Raw genomic sequence first — 21,987 nt, 5'->3', positions numbered from 1 at the left:
AACATCTCCACCCCACTGATCCTCAACACTGGGGCCCCACAAGGGTGCGTTCTGAGCCCTCTCCTGTACTCCCTGTTCACCCACGACTGCGTGGCCACACACGCCTCCAACTCAATCATCAGGTTTGCGGACGACACAACAGTGGTAGGCTTGATTACCAACAACGATGAGACGGCCTACGGGAGGAGGTGAGGGCCCTCGGAGTGTGGTGTCAGGAAAATAACCTCACACTCAACGTCAACAAAACTAAGTAGATGATTGTGGACTTCAGGAAACAGCAGAGGGAACACCCCCCTATCCACATCGATGGAACAGTAGTGGAGAGGATAGTTAGTTTTAAGTTCCTCGGCATACACATCACAGACAAACTGAATTGGTCCACTCACACAGACAGCATCGTGAAGAAGGCGCAGCAGCGCCTCTTCAACCTCAGGAGGCTGAAGAAATTTGGCTTGTCACCAAAAGCACTCACAAACTTCTACAGATGCACAATCGAGAGCATCCTGGCGGGCTGTATCATCGCCTGGTACGCCAACTGCTCCGCCCACAACCGTAAGGCTCTCCAGAGGGTAGTGAGGTCTGCACAACGCATCACCGGGGGCAAACTACCTGCCCTCCAGGACACCTACACCACCCGATGTTACAGGAAGGCCATAAAGATCATCAAGGACAACAACCACCCGAGCCACTGCCTGTTCACCCCGTTATCATCCAGAAGGCGAGGTCAGTACAGGTGCATCAAAGCTGGGACCGAGAGACTGAAAAACAGCTTCTATCTCAAGGCCATCAGACTGTTAAACAGCCACCAGTAACATTGAGTGGCTGCTGCCAACACACTGACACTGACTCAACTCCAGCCACTTTAATAATGGGAATTGATGGGAAATGATGTAAAATATATCACTAGCCACTTTAAACAATGCTACCTAATATAATGTTACATACCCTACATTATTTATCTCATATGCATAAGTATATACTGTACTCTATATCATCGACTGCATCCTTATGTAATACATGTATCACTAGCCACTTTAACTATGCCACTTTGTTTACATACTCATCTCATATGTATATACTGTACTCGATACCATCTACTGTATCTTGCCTATGCTGCTCTGTACCATCACTCATTCATATATCTTTATGTACATATTCTTTATCCCCTTACACTGTGTATAAGACAGTAGTTTTGGAATTGTTAGTTAGATTACTTGTTGGTTATTACTGCATTGTCGGAACTAAAAGCACAAGCATTTCGCTACACTCGCATTAACATCTGCTAACCATGTGTATGTGACAAAAACATTTTTGTCATGATTTGATTTGATTTGTAATAAATAAATCAAATGTCTTTGAAGGAGCGAGTCAGGAGGTCACCTTTTATAGCACAGGACAGTGAGGTCAGGGAGGTCGGGAGTAGCCTATGACCGTACAGTAGTTGGAATAATAGCATAGATACTCCTTTGCTTTGGACCTAATTTGACCTCATTTTTGCATACGTCCAGTGATAATGTGCTTATCGTAGTGGTGATCTTGTGTCACATTGAGCCCTTCATATGACTGGTGTTTATGCATGCTCTGAGGATTCCTGTGAAGTTCTACTTTCAATGATTGATACCTCAACACCCAAGCAAACACCAGGATGGCATGTCCTCCTGTTTGAAAGCTATGTCGCTAAGTTAAGGCAACACATGTTTGAGACCAATGTCTCTAAGCTAAGGTAATTCTGAACATTCTGCTCCACTTTGAGTAGACTGAAATGTCCGGAAGTGGTGGCGGTAACCCTGAAGGACAGGAGAAAGGAGCCCGTAAACCTGGCCTGGTTTGGCTGGCTAAATACCAAACACAACAGCTGTGTCTGAAATGCACCATTTTTACAATATAGTGCACCACGTTTGACAGGCCTCGTAAGACTCTGGTCAAAAGTAGTGCACTAACCTCTCTCGATTGGCTCTCGGCCTCAGCCTTGTGTGAGTCAACATGACCACAGCACAGCACACATTGATGGGCCAGCAGCCCACCCTCTCTGTCCACATCACCGCTGCTGGGCTTGACCATCTGTTTCACACATCGACAACACATAAAATGACAAAACACTGACCACCAGTATCTCTGTCTTAATCTATGGCCTACCTCTCACATGGTACAAGAAATCTGGTACCATGTGAGATATACTAGTGTGGTGTATGCAGGACTAACACTGTTTCAGACACAGCAGTGTGCACATTATCAGACACAGAAAACGTTGTTTTTATATTCACATGGTGGGCATGCAATCAGGTTACAACCAGCACGTATGGTAAACACCTACTGCAGAAACGTACAGAGACATACAGACAGACAGACAGACAGACAAGCAGTCTGACAGACAGATAGACGGACAGACAGACAGACAGACAGACAGACAGACAGACAGACAGACAGACAGACAGACAGACATACAAGCAGTCCGACAGACAAACAGACGGAGAGACAGGGAGACAGACACACACACTACCACACCCACGCAATGAAAGTTGACCTGGGATGACATTGGCCGCTAACCCCGTTAAACTAGATCACCCGTTCACCGTACAATTCCTGTGACAGACAGACAAGCAATTAGACAGACAGACAGAGAGACAGACAGACAGTTGACCCGGGATGGCATTGGTCCCCATCATGAAGTGTGTGTCCTCAGCAGGCACATTCCTCCACTGGATAACAGTATTATGTGGTCTTTAACCCTGTTAGACTACATCCCCCTTTCATAATTCCTGCTGTGTGTGTCTGCCTACTAGTATTTTACCAGGCCTACATCTAAGGATGCACTTTGAGAAGCAAGGTAGGACAAATATTAAGCAAAAAAAAACACAATAACACGCATGCTAACTGGATAATATCACATTAATATCATATTATTCACTGGTATCTGTCTCGTCTATGATGATTCACCTCCGCCCACCCATCCCCGCAACACACACACACACCACCATCATTCCTGTTCCCAAGAACTCTAAGGCTTCATGCCACAATGACTACCGCCCTCTAGTACTCTCATCTGTAATCATGAAGTGCATTGAGAAGCTGGTTATGGCACACACTAACTCCATCGTCCCAGACATCCTAGACCAAGACCCACTCCAATTAGCATACCGCCCCAACAGATCCATAGACGACGCAATCTAAATTGCATTCCACACTGCCCTCACCCACCTAGACAAGAGGAATACCTATAGTGCATTCGGAAAGTATTCAGACCCCTTGACTTTTCCCACATTTTGTTACATTACAGCCTTATTCTAAAATGGATGAAAATGTTTTTTTCCCCCCTCGTCGATCAACACGCAATACCTCAGAATGGCAAAGCAAAAACAGTTGTTTTTTTATGTTTGCAAATGTATAATAAAACAAAAACAGAAATACCTTATTTACTTAAGTATTCAGACCCTTTGCTATGAGACTCGAAATTGAGCTCAGGTGCATCCTGTCCACCTGTGGCAAATGCAATTGATTGGACATGTTTTGGAAAGGCACACACCTGCCTACATAAGGTCTCACAGTTGACAGTGCATGTCAGCGCAAAAACCAAGCCATACCAAGCCATGAGGTCGAAGGAATTGTCCGGCGAGGCATGGATCTGGAGAAGGGTACCAAAAAATGTGTGCAGCATTGAAGGTCCCCCAAGAACACAGTGGCCACCATCATTCTTAAATGGAAGAAATGTTGAACTACCACGATTCTTCCTGGAGCTGGCCGCCCGGCCAAACTGTGCAATCGGGGAAGAAGGGCCTTGATCAAGGAGGTGACCAAGAACCAGATGGTCTCTCTGACAGAGCTCCAGAGTTCCTCTGTGGAGATGGGAGAACCTTCCAGAAAGACAACAATCTCTGCAGCACTCTACCACAATCAGGCCTTTATGGTGGAGTGGCCAGACAGATGCCACTCCTCAGTAAAAGGAACATGGAGTTTGCCAAAAGGCACCTAAAGCACTCTCAGACCATGAGAAAGAAGATTCTCTGGTCTGATGAAACCAAGATTGAAAACTTTGGCCTGAATGCCAAGCATCACGTCTGGAGGAAACCTGGCACCATCCCTACGGTGAAGCAACAAGGCTGTGGGAATGTTTTTCAGCGGCAGGGTCTGGGAGACTAGTCAGGATTGAGGGAAGGATTAACGGAGCAAAGTACACAGATATCCTTTATGAAAACCTGCTCCAGAGTGCTCTGGACCTCAGACTGGGGAGAAGGTTCACCTTCCAACAGGACAACGACCCTAACCACACAGCCAAGACAACGCAGGAGTGGCTTCGGGACAAGTCCCTGAATGTCCTTGAGTTGTCCAGCCAGAGCCCGGACTTGAACCCGATCAAACATCTCTGGAGAGACCTGAAAATAGCTGTGCACTGACGTTCCCCATCAAACCTGACAGAGCTTGAGTGGATCTACAGAGAAGAATGGTAGAAACTCCCCAAATACAGGTGTGCCAAGCGTGTAGCCTCATACCCAAGAAGACTTGAGTCTGTAATCGCTATCAAAGGTGCTTCAATAAAGTACTGAGTAAAGGTACTGAATACTTTTGTAAATGTCATATTTCAGTGTTCATTTTTTGTAAATTTGCAAACATTTCAAAAAACCTGTTTTTGCTTTATCATTATGGGGTATTGTGTGTAGATTGATGAGGGGGGGAAAAAACAATTAAATTAATTTTAGAATAAGCCTGTAACGTAACAAAATGTGGAAAACGTCAAGGGGTCTGAATGCTTTCCGAATGCACTGCATGTGAGAATGATGTTCATTGACTACAGCTCAGCGTTCAATACCCTTGTCCCCTCTAAGATCGTCACCAAGCTTAAGACCTTGAGACTGAACACTCTTCTCTGCAACTGGATCCTGGACTTCCTGACAGACCGATTCCAGGTGGTGAGGGTAGGCAACATCACCTCCACTGACCCTCAACACGTGGGCCCCACAGGGGTGTGTGCTGAGTCCCCTCCTTAAGTCCCTGTTCACCCATGACTGCGTAGCCACGCACGACTCCAACACCATCATCAAGTTTGCTGATGACACGATGGTGGTAGGCCTGATCACCAGCAATGATGAGACAGCCTACAGGGAGGAGGTCAGTCACCCGGCAATGTGGGGTTGAAACAACAACCTCTCCCTCAACATCAGTAAGACCAAGGAGATGATTGTTGACTACAGGAAATGGGGGGGGGGGATTCGAGCACGCCCCCATCCACATCGACGGGGCTGTAGTGGAGTGGGTCGAGAGCTTCAAGTTCCTCGGTGTCCAAATCACTAAGAACTTTAAATGGACCACACACACGCACAGTCGTGAAGAACAGCCTTTCCCCTTCAAGAGGTTGAAAAGGTTTGGCATGGGCCCTCAAATCCTCAAAAAGTTATAGAGCTGTACCACTGAGAGCATCTTGACAGGCTGCATCACTGATTGGTATGGCGATAGCACCGCCCTCGATCACATGGTGCTACAGAGGGTGGTGGGGACAGCCCATTACATCACCGGGGCCGAGCTCCCTGCCATCCAGGACCTCGATATCAGGTGGTGTGAAAGGAAGGCCCGGAACACCATTAAAGACTCCAACCACCCAAACCATAGACTGTTCTCTCTGCTTCTGCACGACAAGCAGTACTGATGCGTCAAGTCTGACACCAACAGGCTCCTGAAAGACTGCTAAATAACTAACTAAATAGCTAACAAAATGGCAACAAGGACTATCTGAGTTGACCTCATTTTTGCACCGTCTCTATGCACACTCACAGTCTTTCAGGAGCCTTTAATGCTAAATCACACACCACACACACTGATACTCCAAACACTCACTCCATCACACACACATAATACCCACATACATTTATATTGAATCTACACACACACACCCACTCACATACAAGCTGCTGCTACTCTGTTTATTGTATATCCTGATGCCTAGTCACCTTACCCCTATGCATATCTACCTCTATCAATCCAGTATCCCTGCACATAGTAAATATGGTACTGGACCTGACCCTGTACATAATTTGCTTGCTTACTTTATCATGTTCTTCTGATTTTTATATCTTGTGTGTTTTTGCTTTGCCTTGCTATTTTTAGTATTACATTGTTATCGATTGCTGCAAGAAAGGAATGTCACTGTACTTGTGCATTAAATCTTGAAACTTGAAAACACACACAACCGTCGTCAGCCGGTCAGATAGTCGTCTAAATATTGTGCTGACCTTTTATCCCGTCTGAGGTCTGATGCAACAAGGGAACAGAAGAGGGGCAAGGTGACAGGTGCTTTAGAAGGCTCTAGAACATTTTTATTGATCTTTATCGGGCCGTAAACACTGGCAAACGGGGGAAAGAACAAACAGGTCAGACTGTGATATTACAGCAGGTCAGCTCACTGAGCTCTCTTATTGGTCAAGTGAAAGGCGAGTCCCGTGTAGTTAGAATCTGTCTGTATGTATTTTAGAGCGGGTGACTCTTCCTCCCCTCAAAAAAGCAATAACAGATATGGAAAAGCACCCAAACAGATCAGGGTGGGGCGGCAGGGTAGCCTAGTGGTTAGAGCGGTGGGCTAGTAAGCGGAAGGTTGCAAGTTCAAATCTGCTGAGCTGACAAGGTACAAATCTGTCATTCTGCCCCTGAACAGGCAGTTAACCCACTGTTCCTAGGCCATTGTTGAAAATAAGAATTTGTTCTTAACTGACTTGCCTAGTTAAATAAAGGAAAAATAAAAGGGTAATCTCTGTCTGAGCAACATAATACAGTACGTTGTGATGGGTGTCAAAGTCAAACAACCTCACAAGGCCAATGTACGTTAGAGCCTCACCACTCTGTTGTGTTGTGGTGTTTACTGTGTTCAAGACTAGTTACTGGAACTAGTCTCGTGACTTCTCCCTGAGATTCTTGGCACTATGTTTTTAATGCTAAATCATAAAAAAGAGAGACCAAATACATTTTGGGATTATGATCATGTTCTATAATGTCAAAGGCTATTTAGGCCTAGGTAAGCCTTGTTTAATCAATCAATCAAACAAATGTATTTATAGAGCCTTTTTAACATCAGCTGATATCTCAAAGTGCTATACAGAAACCCAGCCTAAAACCCCAAACAGCAAGCACTGCAGATGTAGAAGCACGGTGGCTAGGAAAAACTCCCTAGAGAAGAAACCTAGAGAGGAACCAGGCTCTGAGGGGTGGCCAGTCCTCCTCCGGCTGTGCCGGGTGGAGATTATAAGAGTCCATTTAGGTCAGATTGGTCTTCAAGATGTTCAAACATTCATACATACCAGCACTGTCAAATAATAATCAGAGTGGTTGTAGGGGGTGCAACAGGTCAGCACCTCAGGATTAAATGTCAGTTGGCTTTTCATAGCCGATCATTCAGAGGTCGAGACAGCAGGTGCGGTAGAGTGAGAGAAAGAGAGAGCAAGTCAAAAACAGCAGGTCCTGGACAAGGTAGCATGTTCAGTGAAACAGTTCAGGGTTCCATAGCCACAGGCAGAACAGTTGAAACGGGGAGCAGCAGCACAACCAGGTGGAATGGGAGCAGCCAGGAGTCATCAGGCCAGGTAGTCCCGAGGCATGATCCTAGGGCTCAGGTCCTCTGGGAGGGGAGGGAGAAAAGGAGAGAATTAGAGGGAGCATACTTAAATTCACACAGGACACCAGATAAAACAGGAGAATTATACCAGATATAACAGACTGACCCTAGCCCCCGACACATGGACTATTGCAGCATAGATACTGGAGGCTGAGACAGGGGTGAGTCGGGGGACACTGTGGCCCTGTCCGAAGATACCCATGGACAGGGCCAACCAAGCAGGATATAACCCCACCCACTTTGTCAAAGCACAGCCCCCACACACCACTAGAGGGATATCAACAGACCACCAACTTACTACCCTGAAACAAGGCTGAGTATAGCCCATGAAGATCTCCTCCTCCTCCTCCTCCACGAGCCCGAAGGGGCGCAAAACCAGACAGGAAGAGCATGTCTGTGACTCAACCCACTCAAGTGACGCATATGGAAGAGCACCAGTATGGAAGAGCACCAGTAAGCCAGTGACTAAGCCTCCGTAATAGGGTCAGAGGCAGAGAATCCCAGTGGAGAGAGGGGAGCCGGCCAGGCAGATACAGCAAGGGCAGTTCGTTGCTCTAGTGCCTTGCCGTTCACCTTCGCACCCCTGGGCCAGACTACACTAAATCATAGGACCTACTGAAGAGATGAGTCTTCAGTAAAGATTTAAAGGTCGAGAGTGAGTCTGCAGCCTCACATGGATAGGCAGACCATTCCATAAGTATGGAGCTCTATAGGAGAAAGCCCTGCCTCCAGCTGTTTGCTTACAAATTCTATTGACAATAAGGAGGCCTGCATCTTGTGACCGTAGCGTATGCGTAGATATGTACGGCAGGACCAAATAGGAGAGATAGGTAGGAGCAAGCCCATGAAATGATTTGTAGTTTAGCAGTAAAACCTTGTAATCAGCCCGAGCCTTAACAGGAAGCCAGTGTAGAGAAGCTAACATTGCAGTAATGTGATCACATTTTTTGGGTTCTAGTCAAGATTCTAGCAGCCATCTTTAGCACTAACTGAATGTTTTTTTAATGTTTTTTATTTTTTAACCTTTATTTAACTAGGCAAGTCAGTTAAGAACAAATTCTTATTTACAATGACGGCCTACCAAAAGGCAAAGAGTGTCCTGCGGGGACGGGGTACTGGGATAAAAAATGTAATAAAAATGCCATATAAACAAAACACACATCACAAAAAGAGAGACCTAAGACAACAAAATAGCAAGGCAGCAACACATGAACAACACAGCATGGAAGAAACACAACATAACAACAACATGGTAGCAACATGACATGGTAGCAGCGTAAAACATGATACAAACATGATTGGGCACAGATAACAGCACAAAGGGCAAGAAGGTAGTGTCGTGACATTGTATTAGTTAATGTGACGACTGTTGCTCATCAAATGATTAAAGGTTTCTAATTAAGTGATTAACTGAATCAAGCAATTATTAACTCATTAACCTGGGGCACCATGGGAAAATTAGTTTTATTGAGTTTCTATTTCCCAAATTAACTCAAAGAATATCAGAATGTCGATTTTACAACAGCCGCTAATTAATCAGTTACCTCTACAGTCTCGTTCTGAACGATGCATAATCCGGGAATCTGCACGGGCCCGGGTCTCACCAATGAGTTCGTACCACACCAATCTTAGTTGAGTATTTATTTACTAGAAAGTTAAAATGATGATAAAAGATATACATACACAAAAACACATTCTAGGCTATTGATTAGAACTTAGTATAACGGGCCAACACACTATGGCGCGTATGAACCAAAATTGGGATTTAAAAGAGAGAGAAAAAGAGAAAGTACACGAGAGAAATATGCATTTGGGTGAATTTGTCAGCTATGCTTATTCTAAACCTAGCCTTGCCCCAAACTGCCGCTCTTATGGGTCAGAATATAATGATGTAATTACGTGGGGAAGGTCTCCGTGGGTTCTCCGCGTGGACCGTTCAGGCTGCTCAATGACGCACTTCTCCGGCGCAACTCTTTGGTTGTCCTCACGATGTCAGTGTCCTTTTGGCTTAGGAGTCTGTTCCCTCGCCCCCTTGCTCTGGAAGGGCTCTTCTGAGGACAGACAGCTCTGTAGCTCAGAGCTCACAGCGTAGGAATGAAACAGTGTAGATACCACGATTCGATGGGGAGTGGATGCTAGGTATTTCGACTTGAATTCACCCGCTTAGACACAGCTATTCATCCGTAGCTTGGGTAGAAAGAGATTTCTTTGTCTTCAAACTTGTGTTGCGTTTTTTACTTTTTAGACCTCGGCTGCAGCTTGGGTCACTTAGTCCGATCTGTTACTTCTTCAATCACAGGTTTTATACCCTTGGGTCAGAAGTGGGCGTAACCACCTTTAGAGCAATTCTCTGGGAGTACCAAGTTAAAAGGCAAGGTCTAGATTTGACTAAAATCCAATTTTAGACAACCAATCTCACATTGTCTGTACCAAAACATTCTGTTTGATTTGGACATTTTCCATACAATGTACCATGTATAAACATCAAACATACTAAGTAAACTGTTGACGTTACAATGTTTTCGTAATAACGTCATCTATGACATACATTTTCATATTCCATCTATCGCCGTGACCACCATTGTGGCTGACCGAAACCATTGTTCCAAAGTCCCTTTATTTAATGTTTAATGTTCTGAGGCTGGTTCTCCATAGTAACAGGACAAAAGGAAGATTTACCATGGGAGTGAGGGGTCATAAAACTCCCACATCTTCAGACCCCTAGATCTCTCCTCCTCTGTTGGGGTTGAGAGATAATCTGTAGGGTTGTGGTCTCCTGTAACCTGACCTGATCAGGCATGACAGTAGAGACAACAATACATCACGCAAAGCAGCCAAAACTGTCAGTAAAAGTGTATATGATTGAGTCTTTGAATGAAGAGATTGAGATAAAACTGTCCAGTTTGAGTGTTTGTTCCAGCTCGTTCCAGTTTATTTAGTGCTTTATCTGGGTAGCTGGAGAGGAAGGCATTGCAGTAGTCTAATCTAGAAGTGACAAATGCATGGATTAGCATTTCTGCATCATTTTTAGACAAAAAGTTTCTGATTTGTGAAATGTTTCGAAAATGGAAAAAAGCTGTCCTTGAAATATTCTTGATATGTTTGTCAGGGTCCAAAGTAAGATCCAACAGCCAATATCTTTGTTTCTTGGGACCTAGAACTAGCATCTCTGTTTTGTCGAAGTTTTAAAAAATCTACCATCCACTTCCTTATGTCTGAAACACAGGCTTCCACAGAAGTCAATTTTGGGGCTTCACCATATTTCATCAAAATGTACAGCTGTGTGTTGTCTGCATATCAGTGAAAGTTGACGTTGTGTTTCCGAATGACATCACCAAGAGATAGAATATAGCGAGAACAATAATGGTCCTAAAACGGAACCTTGAGGAATGCCGAAATGTACAATTGATTTGTCAGAGGACAAACAATCCATAGAGAAACTGATATCTTTCCGACAGATAAGATCTAAACCAGTCAAGAACTTGTCCGTGTAGATTTGGGTTTCTAATCTCTCCAAAATAATGTGGTGATTGATGGTGTCAAAAGCACTAAGGTCTAGGAGCATGACAGATGCAGAGCCTTGGTCTGACGCCATTAAAAGGTAATTTACCACATTCACAAGTGCAGCCTCCGTGCTATGATGGGCTCTAAAACCAGACTGAAGCATTTAGTATATGCACAACAGGTATTTTTAAAATGTACACTGCTCAAAAAAATAAGGGGAACACTAAAATAACACATCCTAGATCTGAATGAATGAAATATTCTTATTAAATGCTTTTTTCTTTACATAGTTGAATGTGCTGACAACAAAATCACACAAAAATGATCAATGGAAATCAAATTTATCAACCCATGGAAATCTGGATTTGAACTCAAAATTAAAGTGGAAAACCACACTACAGGCTGATCCAACATTGATGTAATGTCCTTAAAACAAGTCAAAATTAGGCTTAGTAGTGTGTGTGGCCTCCACATGCGCCTGGGCATGCTCCTGATGAGGTGGCGGATGGTCTCCTGAGGGATCTCCTCCCAGGCCTGGACTAAAGTCTGTGGTGCCACGTGGCGTTGGTGGATGGAGCGAGACATGATGTCCCAGATGTGCTCAATTGGATTCAGGTCTGGGGAACAGGCGGGCCAGTCCATAGCATCAATGCCTTCCTCTTGCAGGAACTGCTGACACACTCCAGCCACATGAGGTCTAGCATTGTCTTGCATTAGGAGGAACCCAGGGCCAACCGCACCAGCATATGGTCTCACAAGGGGTTTGAGGATCTGTCACGTCTGTCACATGTGCTCAGTGTGAACCTGCTTTAATTTGTGAAGAGCACAGGGCGCCAGTGGCGAATTTGCCAATCTTGGTGTTCTCTGGCAAAAGCCAAACGTCCTGCACGGTGTTGGGCTGTAAGCACAACACCCACCTGTGGACGTCGGGCCCTCATACCCCCCTCATGGAGTCTGTTTCTGACCGTTTGAGCAGACACATGCACATTTGTGGCCTGCTGGAGGTCATTTTGCAGGGCTCTGGCAGTTCTCCTCCTGCTCCTCCTTGCACAAAGGTCCTGCTGCTGGGTTGTTGCCCTCCTACGGCCTCCTCCACGTCTCCTGATGTACTGGCCTGTCTCCTGGTAGCGCCTCCATGCTCTGGACACTACGCTGTCAGACACAGCAAACCTTCTTGCCACAGCTCGCATTGATGTTCCATCCTGGATGAGCTGCACTACCTGAGCCACTTGTGTGGGTTGTAGACTCCGTCTCATGCTACCACTAGAGTGAAAGCACCGCCAGCATTCAAAAGTGACCAAAACATCAGCCAAGAAGCATAGGAACTGAGAAGTGGTCTGTGGTCACCACCTGCAGAACCACTCCTTTATTGGGGTTGTCTTGCTAATTGCCTATAATTTCCACCTGTTGTCTATTCCATTTGCACAACAGCATGTGACATTTATTGTCAATCAGTGTTGCTTCCTAAGTGGACAATTTGATTTCACAGAAGTGTGATTGACTTGGAGTTACATTATGTTGTTTAAGTGTTCCCTTTATTTTTTTGAGCAGTGTATTTTAGGAATGGGATATTTGATATAGGCAAACAGTTTTTTTTTACATTTTCAGGGTCAAGGTTTGGATTTCTCTAGTGAAGCTTTATTACTGACACTTTTAGTGAGTTTGGTACACATCCGGTGGATAGGGAGCCATTTATTATGTTCAACATAGGAGGGCCAAGCACAGGAACTAGCTCTTTCAATAGTTTAGCTGGAATAGGGTCCAGTATGCAGCTTGAGGGTTTAGAGGCCCTGACTATTTTTATGAATGTGTCAAGATATACAGGATTAAAAAACTTGAGTGTCTCCGTTAATCCTAGGTCCTGGCAATTCTGTGCAGACTCAGAACAACTGAGCATTGGAGAAATACCCAGGCTCAAGCAGGAGTCCGTAATTTGTTTCCTAATGATCATGATCTATTCATCAAAGAAGTTCATGAATTCATCACCTCTGAAGTGAAAGCCATCCTCTCTTGTTGAATGCTGCTTTATTAGTTAGCTTTGTAACAGTATCAAAAATACATTTAGGATTGTTCTTCTTCTCCTTAATTAGGTTGGAAAAAATTGATGATCGTGCAGCAGTGAGGGCTCTTCGAAATTGCACGGTACTGTCTTTCCAAGCTAGTCGGAAGAATTCCAGTTTGGTGGAGCCCCAGTTCCATTCCAATTTTCTGGAAGCTAGCTTCAGGGCTTGGATATTTTCTGTATACCAGGGAGCAAATTTCTTGTGACAAAGATTTTTCGTTTTAGGGGTGCGACTGCATCTAGGCTATTATGCAAGGTAAAATTTAGATCCTCAGTGAATGACTAACCAATTGTTGTACTCCAACATCCTTGGGTAGGTGGAGGGAGTCTGAAAGGGCATCTCGGAATCTTTGGATTGTCCCGGGAATTTATAGCACAGCTTTTGATGATCCTTGGTTGGTGTCTATGCAGATTATTTGTTGCGATTACAAACGTAATAAGATGGTGGTCCGATAGTCTAGGATTATGAGGAAAAACATTTAGATCCACAATATTTATTCCACCTGACAAAACTAGATCCAGGGTATGACTGTGGCAATCAGTACAGTATGTCCAGAGACAAAGATCCGGACATCCACGATACATCTTACAACATTTATTGTGTTATTGACTGTACTTTAGTTTATTCCATGTGTAACTCTGTGTTGTCTTTCTCGCACTGCTTTGCTTTATCTTGGCCGGGTCGCAGTTGTAAATGAGAACTTGTTCTCAACTGGCCTATCTGGTTAAATAAAAGGTGAAATAAATCAAATGAATAAATAAAAACATGTTGGATAAAAGTCAATGATAACTCCGAAAGCCTTTTGGAGTGGGTCTGTGGACTTTACCAGGTGAATATTAAAGACACCAAAAATGTGAATATTATCTGCCACGATTACTCAGTGAGGAACGCTGTATGTGGCCCAGGAGGCCTGTAAACAGTAGCTATAAAAATGATTTAGTAGGCTGCATAGATTTAATGACCAGAAGCTCAAAAGACGAAAATGCAGTCAATTTTGGGGGGAGAAATTGAAATTTGCTGTTGTAAATGTTAGCAACACCTCCGCCTTTGTGGGATGCATAGGGGATATGGTCACTAGTGTAACCTTGAGGAGAGGCCTCATTTAACACAGTATATTCATCAGGCTTGAGCCATTTTTCAGTCAGGCCAATCACAACAAGATTATGATCAGTGATTAGTTAATTGACTATGACTGCCTTGGAAGTGAGGGATCTAACATGAAGTAGCCCTATTTTGTGATGTGAGATATCACAATCTCATTCAATAATGACAGGAATGGAGGAGGTCTTTATTCCAGTGAGATTGCTAAGGCAAACACCACCATGTTTAGTTTTGCTCAACCTAGATTGAGGCACAGACACAGTATCAATGAGGATAGCTGAGCTGACTACACTGACTGTGCTAGTGGCAGACTCTACTGAAGTTGTTATCAATCCTGCTGCCTGGCCTGCACCCTATATCATTGTGGATTTAGAGCCCTGTCTATGTTGATAGATAAGATGAGAGCACCCCTCCAGCTAGGATGGAGTCCATCATTCCTCAGCAGGCCAGGCTTGGTCCTGTTTGTTGGTGAGTCCCAGAAAGAGGGACAATTATCTACAAATTCTATCTATTGGGAGGGGCAGAAAACAGTTTTCAACCAGCGATTGAGTTGTGAGACTGCTGTAGAGCTCATCGCTTCCCCTAACTGGGAGGGGGCCAGAGACAATTACTTGATGCCGACACATCTTCTAGCTAATTTACACGCTGAGGCTATGTTGCTCTTGGTGACCTCTGACAGTTTCCTTCTAACATCGTTGGTGCCCACGTGGATAATAATATCCCTAAACTTTCGGCACTTGCCAGTTTTAGCCTTAGCCAGCACCATCTTCAGATGAGCCTTTACGTCGGTAGCCCTGCCCACTGGTAAAACAGTGAATGATCGCTGGATGATTCTTTTTAAGTCTAATATTGCGGGTAATGGAGTCGCCAATGACTAGGGTTTTCAATTTGTCCGAGCTAATGGTGGGAGGCCTTGGTGGCTCAGACCCCTTAATGGGTGGAGGAGAGACCTGAGAGAGCTTGGCCTCTGACTCCGACTCGTTGCTTAATGGGGAGAACCGGTTGAAAGTTTCTGTTCGCTGAATGATCAACACCGGTTGAGCATTCAAACAGCATTTCTTTCCAGAAGCCTTGAGAAAATTGTCCGGTGGCGGGGACTGTGCGGGGGGGATTTATACTACTATCTGTACTTACTGGTGGCACAGACGCTGTTTCATCCTTTCCTACACTTAAATTGCCCTTGCCTAATGATTGCATCTGAAGCTGCGCTTGCAACACGGCTATCCTCACCATACGGTGATAGTTCTCCTGTATATTATGAGTAAAGCAACTGCAATTGGGTGGCATAGTGTTAATGTTACTGCTAAGTTCTTTCGGCTGGTGGAGGTCCTGTAGAACCATGTCCAGATAAAGCATCAGGGATGAAAAAGTTGACTAAAAAAAGTATAGCGAGGAAAAAACTAAGGCGTGGGTAAATGTGTTAAAAGTAAAAAAATAAATGTAAAAATGTTTGGCAGACAGCCAAGTAGCAACAAAGAACACAGCAGCATGGAGGGAAGTCCTTAAATTGAGGGCAGAACTAGATTGTAGTGTCAGATTGCACACAGAATGTGTTCCTTTGAGTTATTCTCAAGAAGACATCCCACTCTACATAACGTGTTCCTTTGGAGAACATAGTTGTTTAGAAGAGAGGCATTCGTTTGAGAGGCTTGGTTGAAGATTTTGTTGGCAACTACAAGTACATGAATAATAATCCAGCTATAATACAACAGTAATAGTTATAATAGTAAGATGGTCCCAACAGATATAGCAGCTCTGCTTCTAGCTCCTAAGCAACTTTGCAGTATTTTGTTTTTTTGTGTGTTATTTCTTACATTATTATCCCAGAATTTTTGTTGGTGTTATTACATATAGCCGGAAATAACTTTTGGATATCAGAGCAGCATTACGATCAGGAATACGACTTCCAGAATTGCATCCTTTGTTTGTACCCCCAAAAGCAATTTATCTTATTCCAGAGGCTGCTCCAAAACACCGCTGGCGGAGAAGAGTTATTCAGAGTGGACTTCTAGTCCAACTCAGGAGCCGTGCACACCGTATATTACTTGCTAATGTTCGGTCTCTGGATAACAATGTAGATGAGCTCAGGGAGAGGATCTCCTTCCAGAGAAACATCAGAGATTGTAACATACTCTGTTTCACGTAAACATGGCTCTCTGGGGATATACTGTCCCCGTCCATACAGCCAGCTGGGTTCTCAGTACATTGCACAGACAGGAATAAAGAACTCTCCGGGAAGAAGAAAGGCGGGGGTGTATGTTTCATGACTAACTACTCATGGTGTGATTGTGATAACATACAAAAACTAAAGTCCTTTTGTTCACCCAATCTATAATGCCTCACAATCAAATGCCGACCGCATTAACTCCCAAGAGAATTCTCTTTGGTCATAGTCACACGATGTCCCTCAAAGAACAACACTGGACTTTATGCATACTGGAAACCACATATCCTAGACTGCATTTATTGTAGCTGGGATTTTACCTAAGCAAATTTGAGGAAAATGCTTCCTGAAGTTCTACCAACACATTGACTGTAGTACTCGCGATGAAAAAACATTTGATCAAGTGCTACTCAACTTTTCGAAATACCCACAAGGCCCTCCCCCACCCTTCCTTTGGCAAATCTGATCACGACTCCATTTTTCTCCTCCCTTCATATAGGCAGAAACTCAAACAGGAAGTACCCTTGCAAAGGTCTATTCAATGCTGGTCTGACCAATCGGAATCCATGCTTCAAGATTATTTTGATCACGCAGACTGGGATATGTTCTGGGTAGCCTCTGAGAACAACATTGACGAATACACGGATACAGTGACTGAGTTCATCAGGAAGTATATAGCTGAAGTTGTACCCATTGTGACTATTACAACCTACCCAAACCAGATACCGTGGATAGATGGCAGCATTTGCGCAAAACTGAAAGCACAAACCACCGCATTTAACCATGACAAGGTGACTAGGAATTCAGCCAAATACAAACAGTGTAGTTATTCCCCCCGTAAGGCAGTCAATCAGGCGAAATACCAGTACAGAGACAAAGTGGAGTCACAATTCAACGGCTCAGACATGAGACGTATGTGGCATGGCCTAGAGACAATCACGGACTACAAAGGGAAAACTAGCCATGTCTCAGACACCAACGTCTTGCTCTCAGACGAATTAAACACCTTCTTCGCCCCCGACTCGCTACCAAAGAATGTGGGCTCTCCTCCGTGGCCGACGTGAGTAAGACATTTGAACGTGTTAACACTCACAAGGGGGGCATCCCTAGCCGCATCCTCAGAGCATGCGCAGGCCAGCTGGCTGGAGTGTTTACGGACATATTCAATCTCTCCCTATCCCAGTCTGCTGTCCCCACTTGCTTCAAGATGTCCACCAATGTTCCTGTATCCAAGAAAGCAAAGGTAACTGAACTAAATAACTATCGCCACATAGCACTCACTTCTGTCATCATGAAGAGCTTTGAGAGGCTAAAAAAGCATCATATCCCTTCTACATTACCTGACATCCTAGACCCACTTCAATTTGCTTACCGCCCCAATAGATCGACAGACAATGCCATGGTCATCACACTGCCGTATCCCAAATTTGACAAGAGGAATACCTATGTAAGATTGCTGTTCATTGACTATAGCTCAGCATTCAACACCATAGTACCCTCCAAGCGCATCATTAAGCTTGGGGCCCTAGGTCTGAACCCTGCCCTGTGCAACTGGGTCCTGGACTTCCTGACGCACTGCCCCCAGGTGGTGAAGGTAGGAAACACCACTTCGTTGATCCTCAACACAGGGGCCCTGGGAGAGTGGTGCCAGGAAAATAACCTCTCACTCCACGTCAACAAAACAAAGAAGCTGATCGTGGACTTCAGGAAACAGTAGAGGGAGCACGCCCCTATCTACATTGACGCAACAGCGCCTCTTCAACCTAAGGAGGCTGAAGACATGTGGCTTGCCCCTAAAACCCTCAAACTTTTACAGCTGCATATTTAAGAGCATCCTGTCGGGCTGTATCCCCGCCTTGTACGGCAACTGCCCAACACATCATCGGGGGCAAACTACCTGCCCTCCAGGACACCTACAGCACCCGATGTCACAGAAAGGCCAAAAAGATCATTAAGGACATCAACCACATGAAGCCACCCCGCAATCATCCAGAAGGCGAGGTCAGTAAAGGTGCATCAAAGCTGGGACCGAGAGACTGAAAAACAGCTTCTATCTCAAGGCCATCAGACTGTTAAATAGCCATCACTAGCTGGCTTCCACCCTGTTACACAACCCTGCATCTTAGAGGCTTCTGCCCTATATACATCGACTTGGAATCACTGGACACTTTGATAATGGAACACTGGTCACTTTAATAATGTTGAAAACTTCTTATGGCTGGGGGGCAGTATTGAGTAGCTTGGATGAATTAGGTGCCCAATGTAAACGGCCTGCTCCTCAGTCTCAGTTGCTAATATATGCATATTATTATTAGATTTGGATAGAAAACACTCTGAAGTTTCTAAAACTGTTTGAATGATGTCTGTGAGTATAACAGAACTCATATGGCAGGCAGAAACCTGGGGAGAAATCAAAACAGGAAGTAAGGCATCTGAGCTGGTGTGTACTCAACACAGTTGCCATTGAAATCCCCTTGAGATATTAATGATGTTGCACTTCCTAGGGCTTCCACTAGATGTCAACCTTCTATAGAACTTTGAATGAGGCTTCTACTGTGTTGTGGGACTGAATGACAGCAGAATGAATCAGGTGTCTGGCAGTCAGCCATTTTCTGGTCATGCGCATTGCACATGATAGCGACCTGCGTTCCATGGCTCTTGAAGACACAAAGGAATACTCCGGTTGGAACTTTATTGAAGATTAATGTTAAAAACATCCTAATGATTGATTCTGTACTTAGTTTGAAATGTTTCCTCGACCTGTAATATAACTTTTTAAAGTTTTTGTCTGACGTAACACTGACCAGAACGAGCATTTGGATATGTATACCAAACGCGCTAACAAAAGTAGCTAATTGGACATAAATAACGGACATTATTGAACAAATCAAGCCTTTATTGTGGACCTGGGATTCATTGGAGTGCATTCTGATGAAGATCAAAGGTAAGTGAATATTTAGAATGTAATTTATGATATATGTTGACTACAACATGGCGGCTATTTTGACTTGATTGTTCTGAGCGCCTTCTCAGATTAATGCATGGTTTGCTTTTTCCGTAAAGTTTTTTTAAAAATCTGACACAGCGGTTGCATTAAGGACAGGTATATCTATAATTCCATGTGTATAACTTGTATTATCATCTACATTTATGATGAATATTTCTGTTGAATCGAAGTGGCTATGAAAAATCACTGGATGTTTTTGGAACTAGTGAATGTAATGCGCCAATGTAAACTCCGATTTTTTTATTGAAATATGAACTTTATCAAACAAAACATACATGTATTGTGTAATATGAAGTCCTATGAGTGTCATCTGATGAAGATCATCAAAGGTTAGTAATTCATTTTACCTCTATTTGTGCTTTTTGTGACTCCTCTCTTTGGCTGGGAAAATGGCTGTGTTTTTCTGTAGCTTGGTGGTGACCTAACATAATCGTTTGTGGTGCTTTCGCCGTAAATCCTATTTGAAATCGGACACTGTGGTGGGATTAAAAACAAGAATACCTTGAAAACGGTAAAAGATACCTGTATGTTTGAGGAATATTTATTATGAGATTTCTGTTGTTTTGAATTTGGCACCCTGCACTTTCACTGGCTGTTGTCATATCATCCCGTTAACTGGATTGCAGCCCAAAGAGGTTTAAATCATGTTTACATACTGCTTTACTCCTCTCATATGAGTAATGTATACTACTGTACTGTATATTAGTCAATGCCACTCCGACATTGCTCAATCTAATATTTATATATTTCTTAATTCCATTCTTGTACTTTTAGACCTAGTAGACCATTGTCATCTTTCGTGTTGACTATAGTAGAGCCAGGAACATGTGTCATAAGTACATTTTTAAAAGTATTCAGACCTCCACACTTTTTCCACATTTTGTTAGGTTACATCCTTATTCTAAAATGTATTAAATCTACACACAATACCTCAAATTGGCAAAACAAAAACAGGTTTTTAGAATTTTTTGCAAATGTATAAAATAAAAAAACAGAAATATCACATTTACATAAATGTTCAGACCCTTACTAAGTACTTTGTTGAAAGACCTTTGGCAGCGATTACAGCCTCGAGTCTTCTTGGGTATGGAGCTACAAGCTAGGCACACCTGTATTTGGTGAGTAACACGGAACACAAACCGGCTGCGCACGTGTGCTAACGTGCATACATTTATTTTGTCCCCCTACACCAAACATGTTCATGACACACAGGTTAAAATAGCAAAACAAACTCTGAACCAATGACACTAATTTGGGGACAGGTCGAAAAGCATTAAACATGTGTGGCAATTTAGCTAGTTAGCTTGCACTTGCTCGCTAATTTGTCCTGGGATATAAACATTGAGTTGTTATTTTACCTGAAATGCACAAGCTCCTCTACTCTGCCAATTAATCCACACATAAAATGGCCAACCGAATCGTTTTTAGTCATCTCTCCTCCTTCCAGGCTTTTTCATCTTTGAACTTACATGGTGATTGGCAAAACAGTTCGTCTTTCAATCACCCACGTGGGTATAACCAATGAGGAGATGGCACATGGGTACCTGCTTCTATAAACCAATGAAGAGATGGGAGAGGCAGGACTTTCAGCGCGATCTGCGTCAGAAATCGAAAGGAGTTCTATTTTAGCCTTTGGCATCGCAGACGCTCATTGGCGCGCGCGAGCAGTGTGGGTGCAATAATTGAATAACATGGATTTCTAAATGTATTTTGCGACGCTCGCGCACGTGACGTGTCCGGTCTGGTCAGCAAGTTACTCCCATTCTTCTCTGCAGATCCTCTCAAGCTCTGTCAGGTTGGATGGGAGAGTCGCTGAACAGCTATTTTCAGGTCTCTCCAGAGATGTTTAATCGGGTTCAAGTCCGGGCTCTGGCTGGACCACTCAAGGAAATTCAGAGACTTGTCCTGAAGCCACTCCTGCGTTGTCTTCGGTGTGTGCTTAGGGTCGTGGTCCTGTTGGAAGGTGAATCTTCGCCCCAGTCTGAGGTCCTGAATGCTCTGGAGCAGGTTTTCATCAAGGATCTCTCAACATCCGCACAGCATGATGCTGCCACCGCCATGCTTCACCATAGTGATGGTGCCAGGTTTCCTCCAGATGTGACGCTTGGCATTCAAGAGATCAATCTTGGTTTCATCAGATCAGAGAATCTTGTTTCTCATGGTCTGAGAATCTTTAGGTGCCTTTTGGTAAACTCCAAGCAGGCTGTCATGTGCCTTTTACTGAGGAGTGGCTTCTGGTCACTCTACCATAAAGGCCTGATTGGTGGAGTGCTGCAGAGATTGTTGTCCTTCTGGCAGGTTCACCCATCTCCACAGAGGAACTCTAGAGCTCTGTCAGAGTGACCATCAGGTTCTAGGTCACCTCCCTAACCAAGACCCTTCTCCCCCGATTGCTCAGTGTGGCCAGTCGAACAGCTCTAGGAACCGTCTTGGTAGTTCCAAACTTATTCCATTTAAAAAGATGGAGGCCACTGTGTTCTTGGGGACCTTCAATGCTGCAGAAATGTTTTGGTACCCTTCCCCAGATCTGTGCCTCGATACAATCCTGTCTCGG

The sequence above is a fragment of the Oncorhynchus keta genome, chromosome 13 (assembly GCF_023373465.1).
Source record: "Oncorhynchus keta strain PuntledgeMale-10-30-2019 chromosome 13, Oket_V2, whole genome shotgun sequence".
Classification (NCBI taxonomy): Eukaryota; Metazoa; Chordata; class Actinopteri; order Salmoniformes; family Salmonidae; genus Oncorhynchus; species Oncorhynchus keta.
Note: the sequence above shows the minus strand (reverse complement) of the source record.